The sequence below is a fragment of the Rutidosis leptorrhynchoides genome, chromosome 8, assembly GCF_046630445.1.
Source record: "Rutidosis leptorrhynchoides isolate AG116_Rl617_1_P2 chromosome 8, CSIRO_AGI_Rlap_v1, whole genome shotgun sequence".
NCBI lineage: Eukaryota > Viridiplantae > Streptophyta > Magnoliopsida > Asterales > Asteraceae > Rutidosis > Rutidosis leptorrhynchoides.
In genome coordinates this window covers 80,198,714-80,224,804 of record NC_092340.1, presented here as the reverse complement: position 1 = coordinate 80,224,804, position 26,091 = coordinate 80,198,714, and the positions used below count along the sequence as shown (strand labels likewise).

At 34.7% G+C, this 26,091-nt stretch overlaps 1 non-coding gene across 1 annotated transcript; it reads right to left on the bottom strand.

Moving 5' to 3' along the window:
• Positions 1–1,876: 1,876 nt before the first annotated feature.
• On the bottom strand, positions 1,877–1,983 carry LOC139865259 (small nucleolar RNA R71). Its single transcript, XR_011764780.1, has one exon. It is a non-coding gene; the product is annotated as a small nucleolar RNA R71 (small nucleolar RNA).
• Positions 1,984–26,091: the final 24,108 nt, after the last annotated feature.

The window sequence follows — 26,091 nt, the reverse complement described above, 5'->3', positions numbered from 1 at the left end:
ATAAATGATAGTCGATATTTGTTGAAAACGACAATGGTGGTTTACTACGTGATAATAATCTATGATGATAATTATAATATGAATATGATAATGTTTGGATTAGGGTTAGGTTAAGATGATGATAATTAATGGGTGTTATATGATGATATTAATCGTATCATGATTTTGATTATGGATATGTTGAGGTTGATCGTGAATTAAAATGATGATAAAAGTGAATTTATGATCTTAAATTGAAGAAGAAGAAGATCAAAGAACTAAATGGGTTTTTGTAGAAGATGAAGGAAAATAGAAGCACGAGTAAATAGTTTTAGGTAATGAATTATTACAGAAAGAAATAGATGGAGGAGTAGTTAAGGATGTTATCGGGTTAGCGGGGCGGGTTCAAACCCGGACTTGGGCATTTTTTTTAGGACGACTTCTTTGAGGTAGTTTTACTTATTACTCATTATTATTATTATTATTATTATTATTATTATTATTATTATTATTATTATTATTATTATTATTATTATTAAGATTATCATTATCAGTGCTATTATTATTATTAAAATCTATTATCATTACTACAATTTATTTAAAGTTATCATTAAAAACAAAAAGTATTATGATTATTAATAATATCAATATTGTTATTATTAAAAATATTATGAATATAACAACTAATGAAAGTTTTAAAAATATTATTAGTAGAATTATAAGTGTATATTAACTATATCAATAAATCATATTAGAAATATTCATATTTATAACAATCTAGGTATTTTTAATATAACACTAAACAGATATACATATATATTAATATAACTATAAAAATATTAATTATTTTGAATATAAACACAAATTAAAAAGTATATGTTTTAATATATATATGAATGATATAGGTTCGTGAATCCGAGGCCAACCCTACACTTGTTCAATGTCGTCATATGTATTTTTACTACAAAATACAATAAGTGAGTTCATTTGATTCCCTTTTACTCGTTACATTTTTGGGACTGAGAATACATGCGCTGTTTTTACAACTGCTTTATTAAATGCTTTTGAAATATATTTTTGAACTGCGAATACATGAAATGCTTTTATAAATGTTTAACGAGATAGACACAAGCAAAACATTCCTCGAATGAAGTATTATGCAGACAGAAGTTCTGCGGATTATTGTTGAATTATGTGGACATGATAATTGCCACTATTGAATTATGTGGATATGATAATTGCCACCATTGAATTATGTGGACATGAAAATTGCCACCAATTGAAGTGAATGTTATATATCGAGAGAATGATTTTATACACAGGTTATGTGTATGATATTTTGTACACGAGATATGTGTACGGTTACAAAGATTTGTTAAAATGGTTTCGTACACGAGAAAGGTGTACTGTATTTAAAAGATATCGCATGTACATTACAGGTGGGTATAGGATTCGGGCCCATTTGTACCATGCAGGATTTTAAATATTGTGGTCTATCAAAATGTTGAATTTTATTGTTTATGATAAACCTATGAACTCACCAACCTTTTGGCTGACACTTTTCAAACATGTTTTTTCTCAGGTCTGAAATAAATCTTCCGCTGTGCATTAACTCATTTTCAAGATATTACATGAAGTCGTTCATGGCATATAGAAGTCAGTTCATCGTGATGATACCATATGTTATTGTATTCGTTCGGAAGATTTTGGACGGGGTATGACAATTTACAAAACCAAAAACGTCACCGATGACGCATTTAAGCTAAGGGCATTCCTCTTCATACTTCAAGGAGACGCAAAAGCTTGGATGCGAAGTTTACCATCCGATTCCATAAGGTCTTTTCAAGAATTAACAAACGAGTTTATCAATCATTTCTTTCCACCGTCAAAAGTAGAGTGGCTTAGAATGGAGATTAATGGGTTCACACAACGGGGTGATGAGAGTTTGTATGATGCATGGGTATGATTTAAGAAGCTACTAAGAGCTTGCCCACCGCATGGTTTGCCGAAGAAGGAGTATATCAACACATTCTATCGAGGTTGTAATATGTTAACGAAGCGATATCTTGATTCTTCATCCGGTGGGGTATTTATGTACAAATCACCAAACGTGGCCGAAATTATGCTAGAAGATATCACGGTCAACACATATGAATGGGCACCTTCACCGCGAGATTTAGCAAGGACGAATGTAGCACAAGTCGAGAGTGAAAATGGGCAAGTGACGCTTGCAAGCTTGAACAATCAATTTCAAACATTCGGGAAAGAATTGAAGAAGATTCAACAAACGGTAGTTGTAATGCAAGTAGGTTGTCAACGATGCGAGGGTCCACATCTCACAAAGAATTGTCCTCAAATTACTCAATGCAATCATGTTGATCTAGATGATATTCCCATGAATTCAGATGCTCATGTGAACTACGTGAGTAATCAAAACTACCAATGGGGAGGAACATCTAACCAAAGCTACTACAATCCTAATCAAAAACAATTATCATCACCAACCAAACCAATATACCACACGGATTCACAAACCAAAACCGAAATCAAGGTTACAACATGTAACGACCCGACTTTTTCGAATACTTTTGTGCTTGTTACTTTCTGAGAAACTGCGTATTTATGCGTACTGTGTTGGTTTATATTCTGGGATCTTATTTCATGATTAATTACTTTCGTTAATACCATACAACGTGCCATTAAGTACTTAGTTACTTAACTTGATCTCCGAATGCTTTTACGACTGTTAGTGTCACTTGACGTTGAGAACGAGCTATGTGTTTTGGTACACGTTTAACTTTTGTCGTAATTGGAATATTACGACTACAAAATACTAATTGTTATTTTCTAATAACAATTACTTGGGCTTTTGGTTGCTTAATTACGCTTAATAATTTACTTATGCTCACTAGTTAGTCTTGTTGGACTTTCTACCTTGTTGGACTCAAGCCCACCCTACTCTAGCTAATGGACTATTTAATTAGCCCAATTTTAATAAGTTTATGACCCATATAAATGTAAAACAAATACCCATTAATAAGAGGGAACATACTAGCATTTTTGTTAACCATAATCACAATTGATGCATGGGATCCCAACATAAGCACCAAATTTAGACCACCATTAACCAAAAAGCAAAAAAGGTGTCCCCCTTGTCCCCCCATATCCATGGTCATCGCCACCTCACCACCCTATAAATACCAAGCAAACCTCACCCATTTCACACTTAATCTCATTCACATTTTACACACACTTACTCTCTAATTCTCTCTCTAGCCTTTCTCACTCTAAAAAGTGTAAGTTTTAAATTTTCTTCATCTTCTTCTTCTCTTCTCATTTTCGACATCATCATCATCATGCAAGGATCAAGTTTTTTAGTTTCTTGATCTTGTTATATCTTGTAGATTCAAACTTTGGTTTGAATCCTTCAAAAACATGAAAGATTCAAGCTTTCTACCTTTGAACCTTCATTACTTTGTTGGATCTAAGTTTTCTAGCTTATGATTCCTTTATTTTATTAAAAAGATCAAAACTTGTGTTTATGTCTTCATGTAACTTGAAGATCTAGTCTTTTGCTTTAAGGATCTTCAAGAACATTAAAGATCCAAGATTTTTAGCTTAGGGTTTCATTATTTTGTTAAAGATTTTAGATTTTTAGCTTATGGTCTCATTACTTTCATTAGATCTTAGCTTTCTAGCTTATGGTCTCATTAATCTTGTAAAGATCCAAGCTTTCTAGCTTAGGGTTTTCTTAATACTTGAGATCTAAGTTATCATTGTAGATCTCACTTACTTGGAACCTTTTTGTGATTTTTGTGATGATAAAGATCAAGTCTTCATCATCTCATATGATGGAGATGCATAAACTTGTGTCAAAAGGACAAATGTTGAAGCTTTATTGTGTTTATGCAATAAAGAGGCAACCTTGATGTTCAAAACTTGTATAATGTTAGCTTTTACTCTTAGTTATGTGTTGATGGTTGAAACTTGGTCACAGTGATGCTAAAACATCAAAGAGTTGTACACTTGAAGCTTACACGCATCAAGGATGAGAACCGTGATGAGCATCAAGCACCAAGAAACCCACCGGAGCACTTGTTTACTGTTTTTCGGGGTCTGATCAGACTCCTAGGACTTCTGGAAAATTTATTTTCAGATATATCGTTTCGAGTAGATGTCTTTTCGTTTAGGACTCGTCTAAATCCGATATACGGTTTAGGATTTATGGCCTTCCGAAAGTCACTACGCCCTTGTAACGACGTGCTGAAAATTCTGACCTACTCGCGCTTGAACCGTCGCCACGGTCAAAGGACATCGAGTTAGGATCTGAAAATTGAACAGCGATTAGAGGACTCACATACGGAGCCTTGGCCACTGACTACGCATCTTTTTGTTTTTATAGAGGTCGTAGCAGCTATCCAAACTGAGCCTTTTGTTTCGATCTCTATTCTTGTTGAAAACTTACTTTATCTTTTACGTATGATGATAATGATGATGATGATGATAACGATACTTAAGACTTAATTTATTCACTCTAAATTTTGGGGACAAAATACTGACGTAGTGACCTTTGACTTAGCTTGACGACCTTTCGGACCGACTTACTACCTGCATACTTTTCATATCGACTTTTACTGCACATTCACTGTGAGTTATAGCTTCCCTTTTTACTTTACTATTTTTGGGACTGCGAATACATGCGCTTTTTATGTTTTACATACTAGACACGATTACTTAAACTTTATATATGTGTGGGTGACATAACGGCACAAAGATTCCCCTTAGCATGGTAACGTTTAATCATTGGTTTTTGAACCCGTGAACGCGAATATTACATATGGATCCATAGGGTTTGACATCCCCACTCGGGCTAGTCGCGCTAGCATTTAACGGGTGTTTGATACTTCGATAACATACGCACTCGACAAGTGTACTTTTAGGGGGTATTATTATTACGTTAAGTTAGTTACCGGGTGCCCACGGATAAGCATATACTTTTCATACTATTTTGAATACGAAATCTAGTGGTCTACATTACATTACTGAATACAAACTATAGCTCACCAACATTCGTGTTGACCTTTTAAGCGTGTGTTTCTCAGGTGCTTAGACGTTGTTGCTTCCGTTGTTAGACTTGCTGTCTTGGTGTTATAGACTTGCTGTTACAGACTCGCTGTGTTAGACTTCCGCTGCATTACTTAGAGATGTCTCAATCATAGAACTTTTATTTTGCATTCGCAACTTATGTTATTTTGAATAATGACTTTGTAACGACCTTTGTGTCACCTTATCTTTTGTAAAAACATTATCTTTTCATGAATGCAAAACTCATTTTAAAACAGCATGTTGTATTATACCGTGTAATGGACCTGTTGTTGACGATTCGTACATGATGGTTTTGTACGGGGCGACACATTTGGTATCAGAGCATCGGTTGTAGGGAAATAGGTTGCATTAGTGAGTCTTGACCGAGCCGAGTAGGATTCGCTAATAGGACTAATCTACAACTTGCTCGTTTACTTGTTACTGCTTACTACTACTGCATGCTACTGCTTACCTTTACTGCTATGTGAACTTCCTGTATGCTACTGCTATTTTCTCGCTATTGCATGCTACTATCTGTCTTTGATTTCATGTTACTTTTGTTTAATACTGTTACGATTGCCATGCTATGTACTGCTAGCATGCTGTAGAGCCTGATTACGTGCTTTCTATATGTCTTACTGACATTGAAAAAGTTATTTTTCCTTGTTCAGATGTCAGACATGCCGCCCATGACCTTTGACTTCGAGAGTGACTCAGATACGTCTGCTACCTCGCCTACTATTGTTGCTGACTCACCGCTATCCTCCGGCGACTCTAGCGATTCATCTTTCTGAGATAGTAGACACGTACTTGACCTCATGGACGTCTCAGACGGAGACGAGAATCCCGAGGAGATTCCAGCTCCACCCAGCCCTAGACTCCCGGGGCCACAGCACCATTCCGGTGGTACTGTGATCCCTGGGGGAAACGGAGACGATTCCTTTCGTAACGAGCAAGGACATTGGGCTAGACGCACCGCTGACGGACGTGTCGTACTAATGTTATGCGAGGTGTATATAAAATAGCTTTATATTTTAGCAGGAAATACTATTAAATACGATACAATTTTACACAAGATATTTATTTATTTAGAGAATGGATATACTTAAACCTTGCTACAACACTTATAGGCAGTGTACCTAATCGTACAGTAGTGTAGTTTTTAGTAAGTCCGGTTCGTTCCACAGGGAAAATCTTTAAACAAAGCTTAACGCTATATTAGTTTACTTTTATAAAAATACAAATATATATATATATAAGTAATATTATTATTATAAAGGGAGGTTTTTATCGTTTAATGACCGGTTTGTCGATTTTAAAAGTTTAGTCGCAGTTAAAACCAAATGTAAAATAATAAATAAATACAAGACTTAATTTAAAGCGTAAAGTAAATAACGATAATGAAATTTCGAATAATAAAAGTGCGATAAAATAAACTTGCGACAATTAAAAAGTACGATAATTAAAAGTGCAATTAAATACAATAACAATAAAAATGCGATAATTAGAAGTGCAATTAAATATAAAATAAACGAAATTAAATATGAAATAAAAGAATTATGCTTATTTAAACTTCCGTAACCATGATGTTTGACGTGTTGATTTTAGTTTTATGCCCATGGGTTAATTGTCCTTCGTCCTGGATTATTTAATATGTCCGTCTGGTTTTTGTCCATAACAGTCCATCAGTCATAAATATAAAGTGCGAGTGTCCTCGTCAAATTATCCTTATACCCGAAGTTAAATATTCCAACTAATTGGGGACTTAAACTGTAACAAGGTTTTATTACTTTGTTTAATAATTACACCAGAATGTCGACTGAGTGTAACCCAAGGTTTTAATACTTTGTTATCAATTATGCCAAGTGTCCTTGTACATAATTTCACCCCTGTTTTAATAATTCTAGTGGCTATTAATCCATTCCCGTGTCCGGTTAAATGAACGATTATTTGTACATATAAATACCCCGCCCATCGTGTCCGATCGAGTGTATATGGTAATTTATAGGGACGCCCAATTGTAAATCTTTATATTAACATTAACAAACTATCATTTAGTTAAACAAATATAAAGCCCATTAATAGCCCATAGTCTAATTTCCACAAGTGTCGTTCTTTTGTCCAAACCCCAATTATGGTACAAAGCCCAATTACCCAATTTTAGTAATTAGCCCAACATCATGATTACTTCGGATTAAATAAGCATAATAATAACTTAGCTACGAGACATTAAATTAAAAAGGTTGAACATAACTTACAATGATTAAAAATAGCGTAGCGTTACACGGACAGAATTTCGACTTACACCCTTACAACATTCGCTAACATACCCTTATTATTAGGATTAAAATTAAAATTAAAATTAAAATGTAAATTATAAATATAAATATTACGTTTAGATAGATGGATGGATATATATGTTTTTTTACGATCAGAATGCGCGAGCTTTATAGGCAGTTTCAATATTTGGGGCTCCGCGACTCGCGTAATTTTTGCACTGCAAACTCCGCAACTCGCGGAGTTTGCTTTTACAGCTCACACAAGTTTGGAGCCTTTCTTGCCGACGGTTTATAATATATTATATAATATATAAATAATTATAAGAATTATTTAAATATTATATTATATTTATGTGCATAGTTGACTTGTAATTTTTAGTCCGTTGCGTCAAGCGTTGAGAGTTGACTCATGTCCCGGTTCCGGATTTTCGAACGTCCTTGCGTACAATTTTATATTTTGTACTTTGCGTTTTGAATCTTGTACTCTTGTAATTTCGAGACGTTTCATATCAATAATTGGAACCTCTTTGATTGTATTTTGTACTTTTGAGCTTTTTGGACCTTTGCGTCTTCAATTCATCGAATCTGTCTTTTGTCTTCACCTTTTATTATTTAAACGAATATCACTTGTAAATAGAACAATTGCAACTAAAAGCTTGTCTTTCTTGAGGAATAATGCTATGAAATATATGTTCGTTTTTAGCATTATCAAATATTCCCACACTTGAGCGTTGCTTGTCCTCAAGCAATATAGTCTTGAAATACTAGAATCACTTCTTTATTCTTCACACTTTGTACATCAGTGATTTCTTTACGGCAGTATAAACAATGGTAGTAACGATATGGTTTACAGTCCCACATGACTATAAAATTTAGATCCATTAAGGAAATTGGATCTTTATGAAAACATTTGATCTTTTGAAAATTAAATCTAGCTTTTACCCTAGATAAGTTTTCCGGAATAACCCTTCACCGGTGTTTGCAAATTATTTTTGTGGGTTTGGTGGGTTTCAGATTTGAAAATTTTAGTTCAAAACTTGCGGTTTTGTGTCACCCACTTGCTAACCTTGTATTAGGAAAGCAACACGTCCAGTATACTTGCTCCGTATATTACCTTTCGGTAAACTACCGTCCGGTTGTAAAGGAAAGCGTTGAACAAGCAACTGTTAAGGCAATGTCCCCTGACATGCTTTTAATTATGGTCTATAACGTGTCGGACGCAATTACTATCCTTTGTAGGAGCAATAGTAAAGCTCACCCTTTTAATTTGTCAGTCTGGCACAAGGTCCTGTCTTTGACCATGCTATGCAACCACCGTTCTTACGGTTGACACCCGATTTGGTTCAGGTGACCTAATGAATTCCAGGTGAATTCCTAGGATTTTACGTTCAATGGTAATGAACGCATTGAAAATGGTTTTTCAGAAAACAAATCGGTTTGTAATTTTGATCAAAATATTTTCTCGTTCAAGCTCGAGTTTAGATATCATTGAATTCCATGAGTTTGAATTCTCAATCTTTAAGGTCAATCTTAAGGATTGAGTAATATCAATCTTAAAAGCTGATTTTTGATCTTTTAAGGAGATTATCCTTTCTGGGGATTTGATTCATTAGTCTTATCCACCTAATTTGCATGGTGCCCCCCATTTTACGAGATAAATCCTTCTCATGGTTAGGATAAATCTGACCACTTGGCGACCCTGTTTAATGCTAAGGTCCGTGGATTTCCTGCTGATTTTAGTGATGACTTTTCTAGATTTTTCTTCAACCTACAGCTGGTCTGGACGACAACTTCTTGACCTAAATCAAGAACCGCGTGCCTTTTTCCGAAGACTTTACTTCCTTTTAATGATGGAATTGATTCATCGTGTAGATCCATCTTTCTTACAGTAAATCAGGTAAAAAATTTTAGTTTAGTCCAAAGCAAAAGTATTTTCAGTTATTTGTACAAAAATATGTGACATATGTTTTGAATAACTTGGAGAATTTTCCCACACTTGGCTTTTATTTTCCTTTTTATTGTCCTCTATTCCATTTTAAATGAATTTTAACATTTTGGTTTGTTTCTCAATTTATGTCCTTTTCGAGGTAACAATAATTTCGGTGTTAACACCTAGTTTTATCGTTCATAAATATGTATAAACATGATTTTGAGATCATTTAGTTGAAAATTTTGAAAAATTTTACTAGAATTGGGTAGTCAGTATATAAGACTAGGGCTGTTCTTTATTATCAGAGAGCACTAGATTCTAATACAACTACTACTTTACTAGTATTTCTAATGGTAACCAAGTGTATAAAGTAAAAATTTTAAAATCCGAAAGAATTTAACCCCTTCCCACACTTAAGATCTTGCAATGCCCTCATTTGCAAGAAATCAGTAACAATTTAAATTATTGAGGTTGATTTGTGTGAAAATGATTAAATTTTACCAAAGTTTCCAAACATATTTGTGTTTGCTTGCTGAATGATAAATGGTGCATATCATTTGTTCATTCCGTCTTGTTGTTATTTCACATATATTTTGCATCTTGTCGTCAAAATTAGTTGCTTTTGCTGAACTTAATGCCAGTCTTTGAAAATGCGTTGTTTTACCCTGTTGTGTACATAAGATAAACTGCAAACATATATACATATTTTTGAAGTTTGGTATATTACCCCACATTCAAAAATTATTAAAATCTAAGAATAAAAGTTAAAAAATTATAAAAACTATTACAATATTAACATAAGTATTAAACGTATCAACATTACAAATTACAAAATAAATAAAACTAAGTAGACTAGGGATGATACTGATACCAGTAGGGGTTCCATGCATAACAATAGGTGTTATAAAATGCTTCGGCTGGGTTATACGTAGGATACGGTGGTTGAATCTCTATAGACCAGGGAGGGAATATGGGCGATGGAGTAGGAATATAGTTTCTACCTATATGTTGGCAATAAGCTATGATTTGGTTTTGATGAACTTGCCAATCTTCAAATGCTCTATGTCTAGCATTTTCATACTCTTGTGAAGCTATAAACCTTTGCATTTCTGCCATTTCATTTCCCCCTCCTACATTACCTTACTGTTGGTTTCTCTCAACCTGTGGATGTCTACCATGGTATTGTACTGCGGCGTTATTTCGCCTCTTTAAAACTTTCGCACCATGGTATACATTTAAACCTATTGTATCGCGGGGTTCTGGTTCTTCGACTAATAATCCCCCCAACTTATATCCACACCGAGATATTCAGCAATCAAAGTAATAAATATACCACCTCCTATTATGCTATGTGGTCTCATCCCCCTAACCATAGCTGATAAATAATAACCCACACAATAAGGTATACTTACAGCGCTTTGTGGGTCTCGAATACACATATGGTAAAACAAATCCTGTTCATTTACCTTTTCCTTATTCTTACCTCTTTGTGTAATCGAATTAGCTAAAAACCTATGAATTACTCTTAACTCGGCTCTATCTATATCCAAATAAGAGTAATTTCCCCCTTTGAATCGGTGATGGCTTGTCATTTGACTCCATACACCATGTGGATCAAAATTTTCATCTATCTTTCTACCATTTAGTATCAACCCTCTACAATCGGCAGATGCTAACTCCTCAGGCGTATATATACGTAAAGCCTGAGCCATGTCTAGTAAAGACATGTGGCGCATCGAACCTCCTAACAAAAATCTAATAAAAGATCGATCGGTTAAACTAGCTACCCGATCATTTAATTCTATACTACACAACAATTCTTCACACCATACTTTATATACAGGTCTACGCATGGTGAATAAACGTACCCAGTCGTTAAAAGTAGAATTACCATACCTCTGTGCAAGTAATTCCCTAATTGGCCCGGCCAATTCTACAGCTTCTAATGGTCCCCATTCTATGACCCTAGGTACCTCAACAACTTTAGAATGAAGAGTATGCAAACCCCTTTGGTATTTTGGATAATCTATCCAAAGTCTGTCAAATCTCAGGTTCGGGTGCAAATCTTCCAAGTGCATATCAGAAAATGTCATGACTGGATGAGGTATATCTTGTTTGTAGTAGTTATCCACCTCCTGTTGTTCCGCATTCTCAGCAGGAGCATTGCGAGTTTGGGATGAAGATTCACCCCTTTCAGTCTGCAAAACACATCAAACACAATTTTTGTGCATCCAAATATGCATTAGTGTCAGCAAAATCATCAATCAAAATAATTACAATGACATGATCAATTTATATCAAACTTAAGCTCATTTTCATATTTTCATCAAATCTACACTTTTTCAAATAAGCATATACGAAAATGTTCGCCAAGTTCATAAGCATTCAACTCAAATAACATGTCAAAATAATCATTACTAGCAATTAAACAAGTTTCAAATGGCATTATCTCTCAAAAATCAAGTTCATGAATTTTAGACTTGAAAAAGTCCACTTTAATTCTCAAAATCATGTTTAGGCTCAAAGTTTGGATCATTTAACTACCTAAACATATTACACTACTTAATTTTGCAACAATTCATGACAAAAATCGGCCATAACCTGTTTATATCAAAAAGCCCCAAATTTGCTCAAGAACACAAACCCTAGATTACTCAAAATTTGAAGTTTAAGGCTTCTAATCATGTTAAATAGCATCAATCTAGGTTATACAAGCATAATACATAAGCAATTGAAGCATAATTACACTAAAAAGCATCAAAATCGAATTGGGTATAAAATTGCTCAAGAACACTAATTTTCGGATTAAATGGTGTTTAGGTGTAGAAATTTACCTTTTTTCTTGAGTAATTCCTTGATAGCATCCTTCTTAACATGATTTTAGTAAAAGATTTGATGATTAACGGTTAAAAATTGTGATTTTGGGGGTGTTTTCTCGGGTTTTTTCGGGTTTATTTTCGCTGTATGTTTGAGTTGTGGTGTGGACTGATCAGTTCAGCTCGATTTTATTTTTTTCTGTATTTTGGTCCTCCCGCGAGTCGCGGGGTTTGGTAGCCTCAAACACCGCGAGTCGCGGTGTTTGGTTTTTTTTTTTTTATATAAAATCTTAACTTAATAAACAAATATAAAATAAATTTAAAATTTTGTTTTCCTTTGTTGTTTAGGACGAGGTCGTTTCGTATCGATGTCCTAGTCCGTCCTTCGACAAAATTTTAAAATTTGTCTTTTTCAAGCGATTGTTTTTAAAGCTTAGATTTTTGGGTTTTTTAATGTTTTTGGCATACTTTAATTCAATAAGATTAAAAATAATGATAATAAAAGTTCTCGTCCCTCCCTCGGTTAAAGCAATTTCGGTTCAGAGACCTAGTCTTCAACTTACGACGAATTTTAAAAATCATATTTTTAACGTAGCGAAATAAAGTAAATTTTTGTTTTTAAATTCACACAACTTAAATTTAAAATGCATAAAATTCAAAATTAATATTAAAAATTCATACCAAACTTAAATTTAAAAATTCATAAAAATAAAATTCACACCAAACTTAATTTAAATTTTTATATTATAAATTCACACCAAACTTATATTATATTTTTCAAATATTTACAATTTTAAATATATTGTTTTTACAAAGTTTACAATATTAATTTAAGATTTATATATTAATTTTAAAAACATGGTAAAAATAAAATTAAAAATCTTTTTGGCTTTTTATCCCACTTTTATCAATCAAATATTATCAAAAATATGCGCCCCTCTTTTCGGTAAAGTAATTTCGGTTCCAAGACCTAATTTAACTCATGACGAATTTTTGAAATATTTTGGGTTGATTGATTAAAGATATTTATACCTTAAGAATAAACATTAAATTTCGCAGTGATGTAATAAATTTTTGAATGATATCAATAATTTCGGTCGCCAAACCTAATTTTATTCAATACCAATTTAATACTTTATAGCGAACAAATTAGCGTTTATTATCAAAAGGTTAAAAATAAAAATAAAAATAAAAACTGTACAGACTTACCTGTGAGATAGTATTCTTAGTTATATGATCTATCACATTCATAAGATAGTCGGTTTTATTGGTTTTCCATGGCTACATAGGCGTAACCTCGAGCATTCAGTGTTTTTTCTTCTAAACATATGAACGGTCCGTCTCTACATAAAGTAACAAATTCGGAATTTGAATAGGTTTGATTATTTGAACATTTACCTCCATGTGACCATTTTCCGCATTTGTGACATCTTTCTAGGTGTCGTGCTCTTCTTTTCACTGCGAATTTTGATTTTCCTTTACCAAATTGTAACTTATTATCTTCGCATCTGGATTCTTTTCTTACTCCGTCCAATCTTTCTCTGATTACTGATACTATTTCACTTGGTAGTGTGTCATTATTACGTTTAGTGATCAAAGCGTGTAGCATTAGACCATGGTTTAGTTCACAGGCAGTCTTCATTTTGTAAAAACCTAAAAAAATAAAAATTCAGAATGGGGGAAGAAGACTAGTTCTTTAGGGTCTGCTAGGGAAAGACCATTCGGGTTCCATTTTCGAGAACTACACGAAAACAGACAATCTAACTCTAACAGAAATACATATTATCCTTTAAAGACTTGATTCTCCCCACACTTAGTTAGCTGTGGTGTCGAAATTGTGATTAACTTCGTTGTCTACTTCCATCGGACTATCTATGTAGTGTTTAACTCTGTGACCATTAACTTTAAATTCAATCCCATTTGAATTTATCAATTCTACTGTTCCGTATGAAAAAACTCTTTTAACTATGAATGGTCCAGACCATCTTAATTTCAATTTTCCAGGAAATAGCTTGAATCGTGAATTGAAAAGAAGAACTCTGTCTCCTTCCTTAAATTCTTTTGAAGTTCTGATTCTTTTATCATGCCATTTCTGTTGGGATATAACAAGTTCATATACTCTAAAAACCATTTATGATTATAAGAAAAACGGAAGCGTGTAATTACCAATTTAAACTTGTTAATCTTTAAACCAATTTAAAGTTAAACCCCATGGATCATGTTGTGAAATAATACTTACAAACTAACAAGAAAGGATAGAGATTATACCTCCTCAAAACTAGTTTGAGGGCTGTCCAAAAGGGCTTGAAAGATGATGATTAAGTGTATGAACCTTCAAGACTTTTTTCCTCCAACACCACCCTTAAGTTTACTAGACTTTATAACCTTAACACCCTTGTTATATAGCTTGAAAACCCTTATAATGAGCTGAAAAATCAACCAGGGACAGCAGCTATATGTTGATGAATATTAATGAATTTAAGCTTCTAACTTGAAGCCTCAAGTGTAGCATACCCCAAGCTTTGATCACCAACACCACCCTTATAATTGGTTAGGATTTTAGACACTTATTAACTAGCAAACCAAGCAAGAACACTACCCTTTTGAGCTGATTGAAAATCGACCAGCAGCTTCAAGAGGGAGTTTTTTTTTGTGTTTTTGAAACTCTCTCTCATAAAGAATGAGTCAAGCTTGGTTAATATCAACTAGCATGCACTTGGTATATGTGTATTATAAAAAGTAACAAGAATATTGAGCATGGGGTTGTCTTGGAGAGCCAAAAACTGCCCATAATATATCCATATATAAATAATACATGAAGTTTATAAAAGGTTTAAAACTTGTTATAAACTTATGTATTAATTTGTTACTTATATATTTTATAAAACCTTTTATAAAATATAACACAATATAATCATTTAAACCTATAAACAATTATATATAAATTATCCAAATAATTTATCCCAAGTGATGATTCTTTAGAAAACCGATTTTCTAAAGTTCAAGTGTCGCGTATTTATTTAACGATCCAACCGTTAAGATTAAATACGTATAAGGTGTCGGTAAGCTTGTTATTGGGTATGACCCGACTTGGATCATAACATATTAGCCACATTAATTCAATATGTCTCTTGGGCATACGAAAACCTTCAATCTCCCACTTGCACGAGAAACATATGAATCAATGCAAGTGATGGATACCACCTAACGACCGTCCATCACCCCCAATATGTTATGACTTTGTGCCATTCAATAACATCATCCCTTTCGAGTTCCCATCTCGAATATGAATAGGTAAATCTTTCATAGTATCCTTTCGTCCTAGATGTCATGTTAAATCCAAGAGACACAGAGTGATCACTCTCTTATAGATTTAACTTTATCAGGCCTTAAACATCTGACTCTCAACGAATAAGAGGGACAAATTCCATCTTGACTACATATGTCCTAAATACATACCATGCATTATACCTGAGCTCTTCCTTATGAACTACCATATTTCAGAATAGCGAAAGAAAGAATCAAGGCACAATACCTGGTAAATATCCGAACCCAATACGTATCTCAGGTCAGAGGATACAATGATATTCGCCTTTACTCAAGATTACATGTGATCAACCACAAAGGCTCCATTTAGTAAATCTTGAGAGCGGGTCTTCCAATATTTGTATCCAACAAATATCTATGAACCTTGGTTGCAACCTTGCCCCACATTCATCCCGTGAATGTATACCAATCCAAGTTCATAATAGTCTAAACCTCACATTTGCTCCCACAAATGTGATCGACTACGGAATTTAGAATAATTACTTATTCATGGATAAAATATGCAAAATAGGAACATAACTCAAAATAAATTAATACCATAATTATATTAATGAGTTTGAACAATTTCGTTCCGTTACAATACCTAAAATAGATCATGACCAATCACTAGAATATCGAAGCCCTAATGCACAAACATGTCCTGCATGTTTTGGTCCATGTAAGAGCTTCGTGAGAGGATCCGCCATATTAAGATCTGTGTGAACTTTGCGAATACATATCTTCCCCTTTTCAACTTCATCCCTTATGTAGTTGAATCTCCGCTCAATGTGACGGGTCTTTTGATGAGCACGAGGTTCCTTGATTTGAGCAATCGCACCCTCGTTGTCACAAAAGATCTCAAGAGGGTCCTGAATGGAAGGGACTACTCCTAAGTCGTCGATGAATTTCTTCATCCATGCAGCTTCCTGAGCTGCCAATGATGCGGCGATGTACTCCGACTCTGTAGTGGATAGAGCAACAACATCCTGTTTTGAACTCTTCCAAGAGACCGCACCTCCATTTAATGTGAAGACATAGCCGGATTGTGATCGAGAGTCATCTCGATCGGTTTGGAAACTCGCGTCCACGTAACCTTTTACAGCGAGTTCCTCCTCACCAGACCCGTATATTAGAAACATATCCTTAGTCCTCCTAAGGTATTTCAATATACTTTTAACAGCAATCCAATGACTGTTTCCTGGGTTATTCGGGTATCTACTTGTCAAGCTTAGAGCGCATGACACATCCGGTCTAGTACATATCATTGCATACATGATAGACCCAATAGCAGATGCGTATGGGACTTTCTTCATTCTCTCTTGTTCATCTTTCGTGGTAGGACACTGAGATGAACTGAGAACGGTTCCTCTTTGAATAGGTACCAAACCTTTCTTAGAGTTTTCCATCTTGAACCTTTTCAAGATTTTGTCAATGTATGTACTTTGACTTAAACCTATCAATCTCTTGGATCTATTCCTATAGATCCCAATCCCCAATATGTATTGTGCTTCTCCAAGATCCTTAATGGAGAAGCAACCTTTTAGCCAAGTTTTGACCTCTTGCATTGTGGTTATATCATTCCCAAACAATAATATATCATCCACATATAGCACAAGGAACATTATAGAGCTCCCACTAGCCTTCTTGTATACACAAGCTTCATCACCATTTTTAATGAAGCCAAATTTCTTTGCCTCTTCATTAAAACGATGATTCCACATTCTAGATGCTTCTTTCAATCCGTAGATTGATTTCTTTAACTTGCATACCTTTTTAGGATTTTTCGGATCAACAAAACCTTCGGGCTGTACCATATAAACATCTTCCTCAAGATATCCATTTAGGAAAGCGGTTTTGACATCCATTTGCCATATTTCATAGTCATAGTGAGCAGCAATGGCAAATAATATCCTAATAGACTTTAGCATTGCCACTGGCGAGAAAGTTTCATCATAATCAATCCCTTGAGTTTGAGTGAAACCTTTTGCTACAAGTCTAGCTTTGTATGTATCCAAGTTTCCATGTATGTCGGTTTTCATTTTGAAAAGCCATTTACAATCAACTAGCCTAGAGCCAGGAGGTTGCGTAACAAGTTCCCAAACTTGGTTGTCATACATGGATTGCATCTCAGATTTCATGGCTTCCTGCCATTTATCTTTATCAATCCTTGATAAAGCATCTTGGTAGTTTGTTGGTTCATCCAAATCAACCGTATAGCAACCATCTATGAGAAAACCATATCTCTCAGGAGGATTGCTAATCCTACCAGATCTACGAATGTCTTGTGTATTTTGATCATCCATTTGATCACTATCAACATTTTCATGTTGAGTGCTAGTGTCAACCAATTGTGTATCATCTATTTGATCTTGAACCTCTTCAAGATCTATCTTCCTTTCACTACTTCCTTCCATTAGGAACTTAGTTTCAAGGAATTCCGCCTTCCGAGCAACAAATACATTCTGCTCGGATGGATCATAGAAATAATATCCCATATTATCCTTGGGATATCCTATGAAGATACACTTCGTGGATCGAGCATTCAACTTATTAGGGACGTAACGCTTAGGATAAGCTTCACATCCCCATACCTTTAAGTATGATAGAGATGGAGGTTTTCCAAACCACATCTCATGAGGTGTTCGTTCCACTTTCTTGGTTGGGGCCATATTTAAAATACGAGCCGCGGAGCATAGACAATAACCCCAAAATGATAGAGGTAACGTGCTTCTATCCATCATAGATCGAACCATATCCATTAGGGTTCGGTTCCTCCTTTCGGAAACTCCATTAAGTTGGGGTGTTCCGGGTGGAGTAAGTTGTGAGATAATCCCACAACTCCTAAGATGATCTTGGAAAGCATCGCTTAGGTATTCACCTCCTCTATCGGTACGAAGTACCTTGATTGTCTTATTGAGTTGATTTTGTACTTCGCTTTGATATTCTTTGAATGCTTCAAAAGTTTCGTCCTTATGTCTTAACAAGTAGACATATCCAAAACGACTGAAGTCATCAATGAAAGTAACGAAGTATCTTTCACCATTCCTAGCTATGGGCTTAAAGGGTCCACATACATCCGAATGTATTAATCCCAATAAGTCCTTAGCCCTTTTATAGGTCCCTTTGAAAGGCGCTTTAGTCATTTTGCCTTGTAAACAAGATTCACATACATCAAATGAGTCCATTTCATTTGATTTCAAAAGTCCATACATTTGAAGTGTACGCATTCGGTTCTTGTTTATGTGACCAAGGCGACAATGCCATAAGTAGGAATCACTCAAATCCCTTTTGAGTTTCTTGGTGCTAGTATGGTATATTGAGCTACTAGATGATGTGTCATCATGAACCAATTCATAAATTCCATTTGAAGGCGAAGCCTTAAAATAGAATACATTATCTAAATAAACGTGGATATCATCATTAACAAAATTAAGATAAAAACCACATTGTTTTAAGCGAGAAATAGAAATAATGTTTCTACACAAATCCGGAGCATACAAAACATTTTCTAAAATAAGTTCCAATCCGCTTGGAAGCTTCAAAACAAAATCTCCTTGAGCTTTAACATGCACCTTTGCACCATTGCCCATATAGAGACTTGATGTTCCCGCCATATGATCACTTCTTTTGAACCCCTGCAAAGAATTGCAAATATGAGTTCCACATCCTGTGTCTAATACCCATGTATTAGAAGAAGTAATATTAAGCTCAATATATACCATATATACGTTACCTGAGGTTTGCCCTGCATCCCTCTTGTCCTTCAACTCCTTAAGATAGACCGGGCAATTTCGCTTCCAGTGACCCATTTCACCGCAACCGAAACACGGGTCTTCTTTGGGGTTTGCCTTCTCAGCTACCTTTTGCTTCTTAGCCTTGTTGATGGTTGGGGTAACCATCTTCCCCTTCCCTTTGCCTTGATAGGTGGGTCCTTTTCTCTTAGCCACCTTTGGCTTAGAGGTCTTACCTTTGGATCCACCTTGATCGATTGCTAACACGGGTAAAGCCCTTTTACCCATGCTAGTTTCCGCCGTTCTAAGCATACCATGAAGCTCACCTATGCTTTTATCCATCCCATTCATATTGTAATTAATTACAAATTGATCAAACCTTTTTGATAGGGAGTTAAGGATAAGATCGGTGGCTAACTCATTTGATATGTTTAGGTTAAGACGGTTAGCACGATCAATAAGGCTTTTCATCTTAAGCACATAAGATGAAACCGATTGGGTATCGTCCATACGACAAGCATGTAGCGCCCGAACGGTCTCGAAACGCTCGACACGCGCTTGTTGAAGGAACATCTCCTTCAATTGCGTTATCATGTCGTATGCACTATGATGCTCGAAATCCTTTTGGAGTTCGGGAATCATAGTCCCAAGCATTAGGCATGAGACTTGAAGGGAGTCGCGGCAATACTTATCGTAAAAGGCCATTGCCTCCTCATCATCCTCATCCGGTTGATCGGGAATGGGGTCCTCAAGTACATACGCTTTATCCTCTTGTTTGAGGACAATCCGAAGATTGCGGAACCAATCCATAAAGTTGGTATGGTTGAGTTTGTCTTTCTCTAAGAGAGACCTTAATGATAGGTTGTTTAGGTTAAGTGGTGCGTTTGGTATGTTGTTGTTGTTATTGGCGGCCATCTACAAAATTTAACAAAGTTGTTTAAGTATCAATTTTAATTTAATAATCAATACCCTTTAAATCCAATTGATATTTATTAAATTTTAGAATCCAACGGTAAACCAAATTTCGGTTAGGTGACCTTTATCCCGTCATTTGGTTTAGCTAGGTAGTCATTATATGACAATTGCAATCCTTTTGCAACTTCTAAGTTATGGGATCATGCAATCCTTTTGCATGACATATTATCCCATCAACGCCTATTTGTTCATCATGCTTCGGTGACCCTAAGTTCATGATTTCCAAATCAAGTCGTCCTACTTGTGAAAACATGTAGACTTAACATACAAGTGGTTAGGTGACCTTTATCCCATATGTATGCGAAGTGTACCTTATTCATATTAGTTCACTCATGACGGTTAGGTGACCTTTATCCCATCAAGAGATTCCTAATATGTCTAAGTGTTTCCACAAAGGATGGAGTTTAACTTGTTTACCTTGTTTGTAAAAGGGATTTTAAGTTTTCATTAATTCTAGTTTGAGAAAACTTTTATGCCATACACCAACATGCATTTAGTGTATGGTACTTATGAAAAACCATTTTCATGTCTTGTAATTTGCCAATTACTTGATATAAACCATTTTATATATATGTGATCCTTTTCTTGTTCTTAATAACCATTTATTAACGTCTTTAGTTGCTTTTAATTTAACCAATTAAATTGTCGTTTTGCATGTCATTAATACATCTAATTTAACCATTTAAATTGTCGTTTTGCTTGTTGTTATCTTGTGATTAATTGTATCAACCAAACATACAATACAATAAACAAACAAACAACCACACATGCAAAACAAGTATGTTCACAATCTAGCCATTTTGGTGGACATTTGTTTAGCCGAAAACAAATGTCACCGGGTTAAGGGGTAATAATATAAAGTAGGAGATTTCAAATCTCCCACTTAACCTTGCATCCATATGCTCCTTGTGTTCTTCAAGTCTTCATCATCTTGTATCTTCATTTTTTTTACAAAATATGTATCCTAATACATTTTTATCTAGAAAATGAAAATACAACCTATTCTATTTTACATACCAAATGTAAAACAAATTACATAGCCAAATGAATGAATTATTACATGCCATATGAATGAATAATATTACAAGCCAAATAACATTACAAATCAACCAAACATACATGCATGCAACACAAGGTCAAGGCTAAGATTGTGAACATTAACATGCAACCAAATATTAACCAAATGGAAGAGCCCAAACCCACTTTTGGACCCTTTTGAATTCGGCATTCATCATAAACCCACCCAAACCCATTTGTTTTTGCAATCTACATTCATGCATGTTCATAGATTGCAAATATAGTGGGTTTAAAACAACAATTCGAAGCATATTTCAACAACTTCGGCTCTAGATACCATTGTTGGGATATAACAAGTTCATATACTCTAAAAACCATTTATGATTATAAGAAAAACGGAAGCGTGTAATTACCAATTTAAACTTGTTAATCTTTAAACCAATTTAAAGTTAAACCCCATGGATCATGTTGTGAAATAATACTTACAAACTAACAAGAAAGGATAGAGTTTATACCTCCTCAAAACTAGTTTGAGGGCTGTCCAAAAGGGCTTGAAAGATGATGATTAAGTGTATGAACCTTCAAGACTTTTGTCCTCCAACACCACCCTTAAGTTTACTAGACTTTATAACCTTAACACCCTTGTTATATAGCTTGAAAACCCTTATAATGAGCTGAAAAATCAACCAGGGACAGCAGCTATATGTTGATGAATATTAATGAATTTAAGCTTCTAACTTGAAGCCTCAAGTGTAGCATACCCCAAGCTTTGATCACCAACACCACCCTTATAATTGGTTAAGATTTTAGACACTTATTAACTAGCAAACCAAGCAAGAACACTACCCTTTTGAGCTGATTGAAAATCGACCAGCAGCTTCAAGAGGGAGTTTTTTTTTGTGTTTTTGAAACTCTCTCTCATAAAGAATGAGTCAAGCTTGGTTAATATCAACTAGCATGCACTTGGTATATGTGTATTATAAAAAGTAACAAGAATATTGAGCATGGGGTTGTCTTGGAGAGCCAAAAACTGCCCATAATATATCCATATATAAATAATACATGAAGTTTATAAAAGGTTTAAAACTTGTTATAAACTTATGTATTAATTTGTTACTTATATATTTTATAAAACCTTTTATAAAATATAACACAATATAATCATTTAAACCTATAAACAATTATATATAAATTATCCAAATAATTTATCCCAAGTGATGATTCTTTAGAAAACCGATTTTCTAAAGTTCAAGTGTCGCGTATTTATTTAACGATCCAACCGTTAAGATTAAATACGTATAAGGTGTCGGTAAGCTTGTTATTGGGTATGACCCGACTTGGATCATAACATATTAGCCACATTAATTCAATATGTCTCTTGGGCATACGAAAACCTTCAATTTCTTCGTTCTTTCTTTATAGCTAACGAATTTTCGTATGCTTCATGTCTTAATTCTTCTAATTCGTTTAATTGATTTAATCGTAGACGTCCAGCTTCATGTAAATCAAGATTACATGTCTTCAAAGCCCAAAATGCTTTGTGTTCAATTTCTACTGGAAGATGACATGCTTTTCTATAAACAAGTCTAAAAGGTGTGGTTCCAATTGGAGTTTTGTAGGCTGTTCTAAAAGCCCAGAGTGCATCCTCCAATTTAATGGACCATTCCTTCGGATTTGATCCTACGGTTTTCTCTAGAATACGTTTTAAAGCTTGGTTTGTATTTTCAACTTGTCCACCTGTTTGTGGATGATAAGCAGTGGAGATTTTATGAGTTACTCCATATCTTTTAAAAACTTTTTCAAGTTGATTATTACAGAAATGAGTACCCCGATCACTTATTAAAGCTTTTGGTGTTCCAAACCTTGCAAAAAGACGTTTTAAAAAGTTGACTACAACTCGTGCATCGTTAGTTGGGAGAGCTTGTGCTTCCGCCCATTTAGATACATAATCAATGGCTACGAGAATATATAGATTATTATGAGATTTTGGAAATGGACCCATAAAGTCAATACCCCAAATGTCAAATACTTCACATACTTGGATGAAATTTTGTGGCATTTCATCACGTTGACTTATTTTTCCGGCCCTTTGACAAGCATCACAGGATTTGCAAAGAAGGTGTGCGTCTTTGTAAATTGTAGGCCAATAGAATCCAGCATCATAAACTTTTCTTGCTGTTAGTTGAGGCCCATAATGCCCTCCTGTTGGTCCTATGTGACAATGGTTTAATATTTTACTGGCTTCATCTCCGAATACACATCGGCGTATTATTCCATCTGGACAACTTTTAAACAAATGTGGATCTTCCCAGAAATAGTGTTTTATATCACTGAAGAATTTTTTTCATTTTTGGTACGATAATCCTTTTTCAAGGAATCCACAAACTAAGTAGTTTGCATAGTCTGCAAACCATGGTATTTCATTATAATCTATCTTCAATAGATATTAATCAGGAAAGTTGTCTTGTATGGCCGATTCATTTAGAACTTCTAATTCGGGATTTTCAAGTCGAGAAAGATGATCAGCGGCGAGATTTTCTGCTCCTCTTTTATCTCGGATTTCAATATCGAACTCTTGTAAGAGTAAGATCCAACGGATTAATCTTGGTTTAGCATCTTGTTTCGAAAATAGGTATCTAAGAGCAGAATGGTCGGTATAAACCACCGTTTTTGCTAGAACGAGATATGATCGAAATTTGTCAAAAGCAAAGACAATAGCAAGGAGTTCTTTTTCAGTAGTTGTATAGTTCGTTTGTGCTCCTTGTAACGTCTTACTAGCATAATATATAGGTTGAAATCGTTTTTCAATCCTTTGTCCTAAAACGGCTCCCATTGCAAAATCACTTGCATCGCACATTAGTTCAAATGGTAGATTCCAATTTGGTATTATCATGATCGGCGCATTAGTGAGTTTCTCTTTAAGAATATTAAAAGATTTGATACATTCATCTGAAAAGATGAATAGAGCATCCTTTTCTAGGAGTTTATTCATAGGAGTGGCAATTTTAGAAAAATCTTTTATGAAACGTCGGTAAAAACCGTCATGCCCTAGAAAACTCCTAACTCCTCTAACATTGGTGGGATGTGGAAGTTTAGCAATTACATCTACTTTAGCTCTATCCACTTCAATTCCTTCTTTTGAAATTTTATGTCCAAGAACGATGCCTTCTTTAACCATGAAATGGCATTTCTCCCAATTAAGTACTAGATTTGATTGTTCGCATCTAATAAGCATTCGTTCCAGATTAGCTAGACATGATTCAAATGAATCACCGAAGACTGAAAAGTCATCCATGAAAACTTCCATGCATTCTTCTATCATGTCGTGAAAAATCGCCATCATACACCTTTGAAAGGTTGCAGGGGCGTTGCAAAGTCCAAATGGCATGCGTTTGTAAGCAAAAGTACCATAAGGGCACGTGAATGTGGTTTTCTCTTGATCTTCGGGTGCTATTGGAATTTTAAAATATCCGAAAAATCCATCTAGAAAACAATAGTAACTATTTCCGGCTAATCTTTCCAACATTTGATCAATGAAAGGTAAGGGAAAGTGATCTTTTCTGGTGGCGTCATTTAATTTTCTATAATCAATACACATACGCCATCCTGTTACAGTCCTAGTAGGAATAAGCTCATTTTTCTCATTTGTAATGACAGTCATGCCACCCTTCTTAGGCACGCATTGAACTGGGCTTACCCATGGACTATCAGAGATTGGATATATCAAACCTGCATCTAGCAGTTTAATAATCTCTTTCTTAACTACATCTTGCATATTAGGATTTAGTCTTCGTTGGCGTTGCACATATGTTTTGTGACCTTTTTCCATAAGGATTTTATGTGTGCAATACGAAGGACTTATTCTTTTAATATCATGAATCTTCCATGCAATGGCTGGTTTATGAGCTTTCAACACAGAAATGAGTTGTGATTTCTCATTTTCAGTAAGAGAAGACGATATTATTACAGGTAATTCAGATTCACCATGTAAATAAGCGTATTCCAAATGGTTTGGAAGTGGCTTTAACTCTAATTTCGGAGGTTCTTTTATCGATGATTTGTATCGATATCTGTCTTCTTCTTTTAGCATTTGAATTTCTTCTATTGTTGGTTCATATCCATTAGCTATAAGTGTAGCTAACATTTCAACTTCATCAATTGGTTCATTACCTTCTCCTAAAGAACATTCTCCTGTTCCTTGTAATTCTGGAAATTCTTCTAATAATTCTGCATGTGCATCTATAGTTTGAATATAATAACATGTATCATCTGCAGATTGTGGTTGTTGCATTTCTCTATCAACTGAAAAGGTAACACTCTCATCCTCTATACTTAGGGTCAATTTCTTACCGAACACGTCTATCATTGCTTTAGCCGTGTTTAAGAATGGTCTTCCTAATATGAGAGGAACTTGAGAATCTTCTTCCATGTCCAGAACAACAAAATCTACTGGAAATACTAAAGTACCAACTTTAACTAGCATGTTCTCCATTATCCCTCTAGGATATTTTATTGATCGATCAGCTAGTTGTATATTTATTCTAGTTGGTTTCAATTCTCCAAGGTCTAGTTTAGCGTATAGTGAATACGTCATTAAATTTATACTAGCACCTAAGTCTGCCAATGCTTCTATTGAACTAAGACTACCCAGAAAACATGGAATTGTGAAACTTCCTGGATCAGATAGTTTTTCTGGTATCTTATTCAACAGTACTGCTGAACAATTAGCATTCATAGTAACGGCCGAGAGTTCTTCCATTTTCTTTCTATTTGAGATTAGATCTTTCAAGAATTTAGCATATCTAGGCATTCCTGAAATCACATCAATGAAAGGAAGATTTACATTTATCTGTTTAAACATATCCAAGAATTTGGATTGCTCGGTTTCAAGTTTCTCTTTCTTCATTTTACTCGGGTAAGGAAGTGGTGGTTGGTATGGTTTAACATAAGGTTTATCCTTAATTGTGTTATCT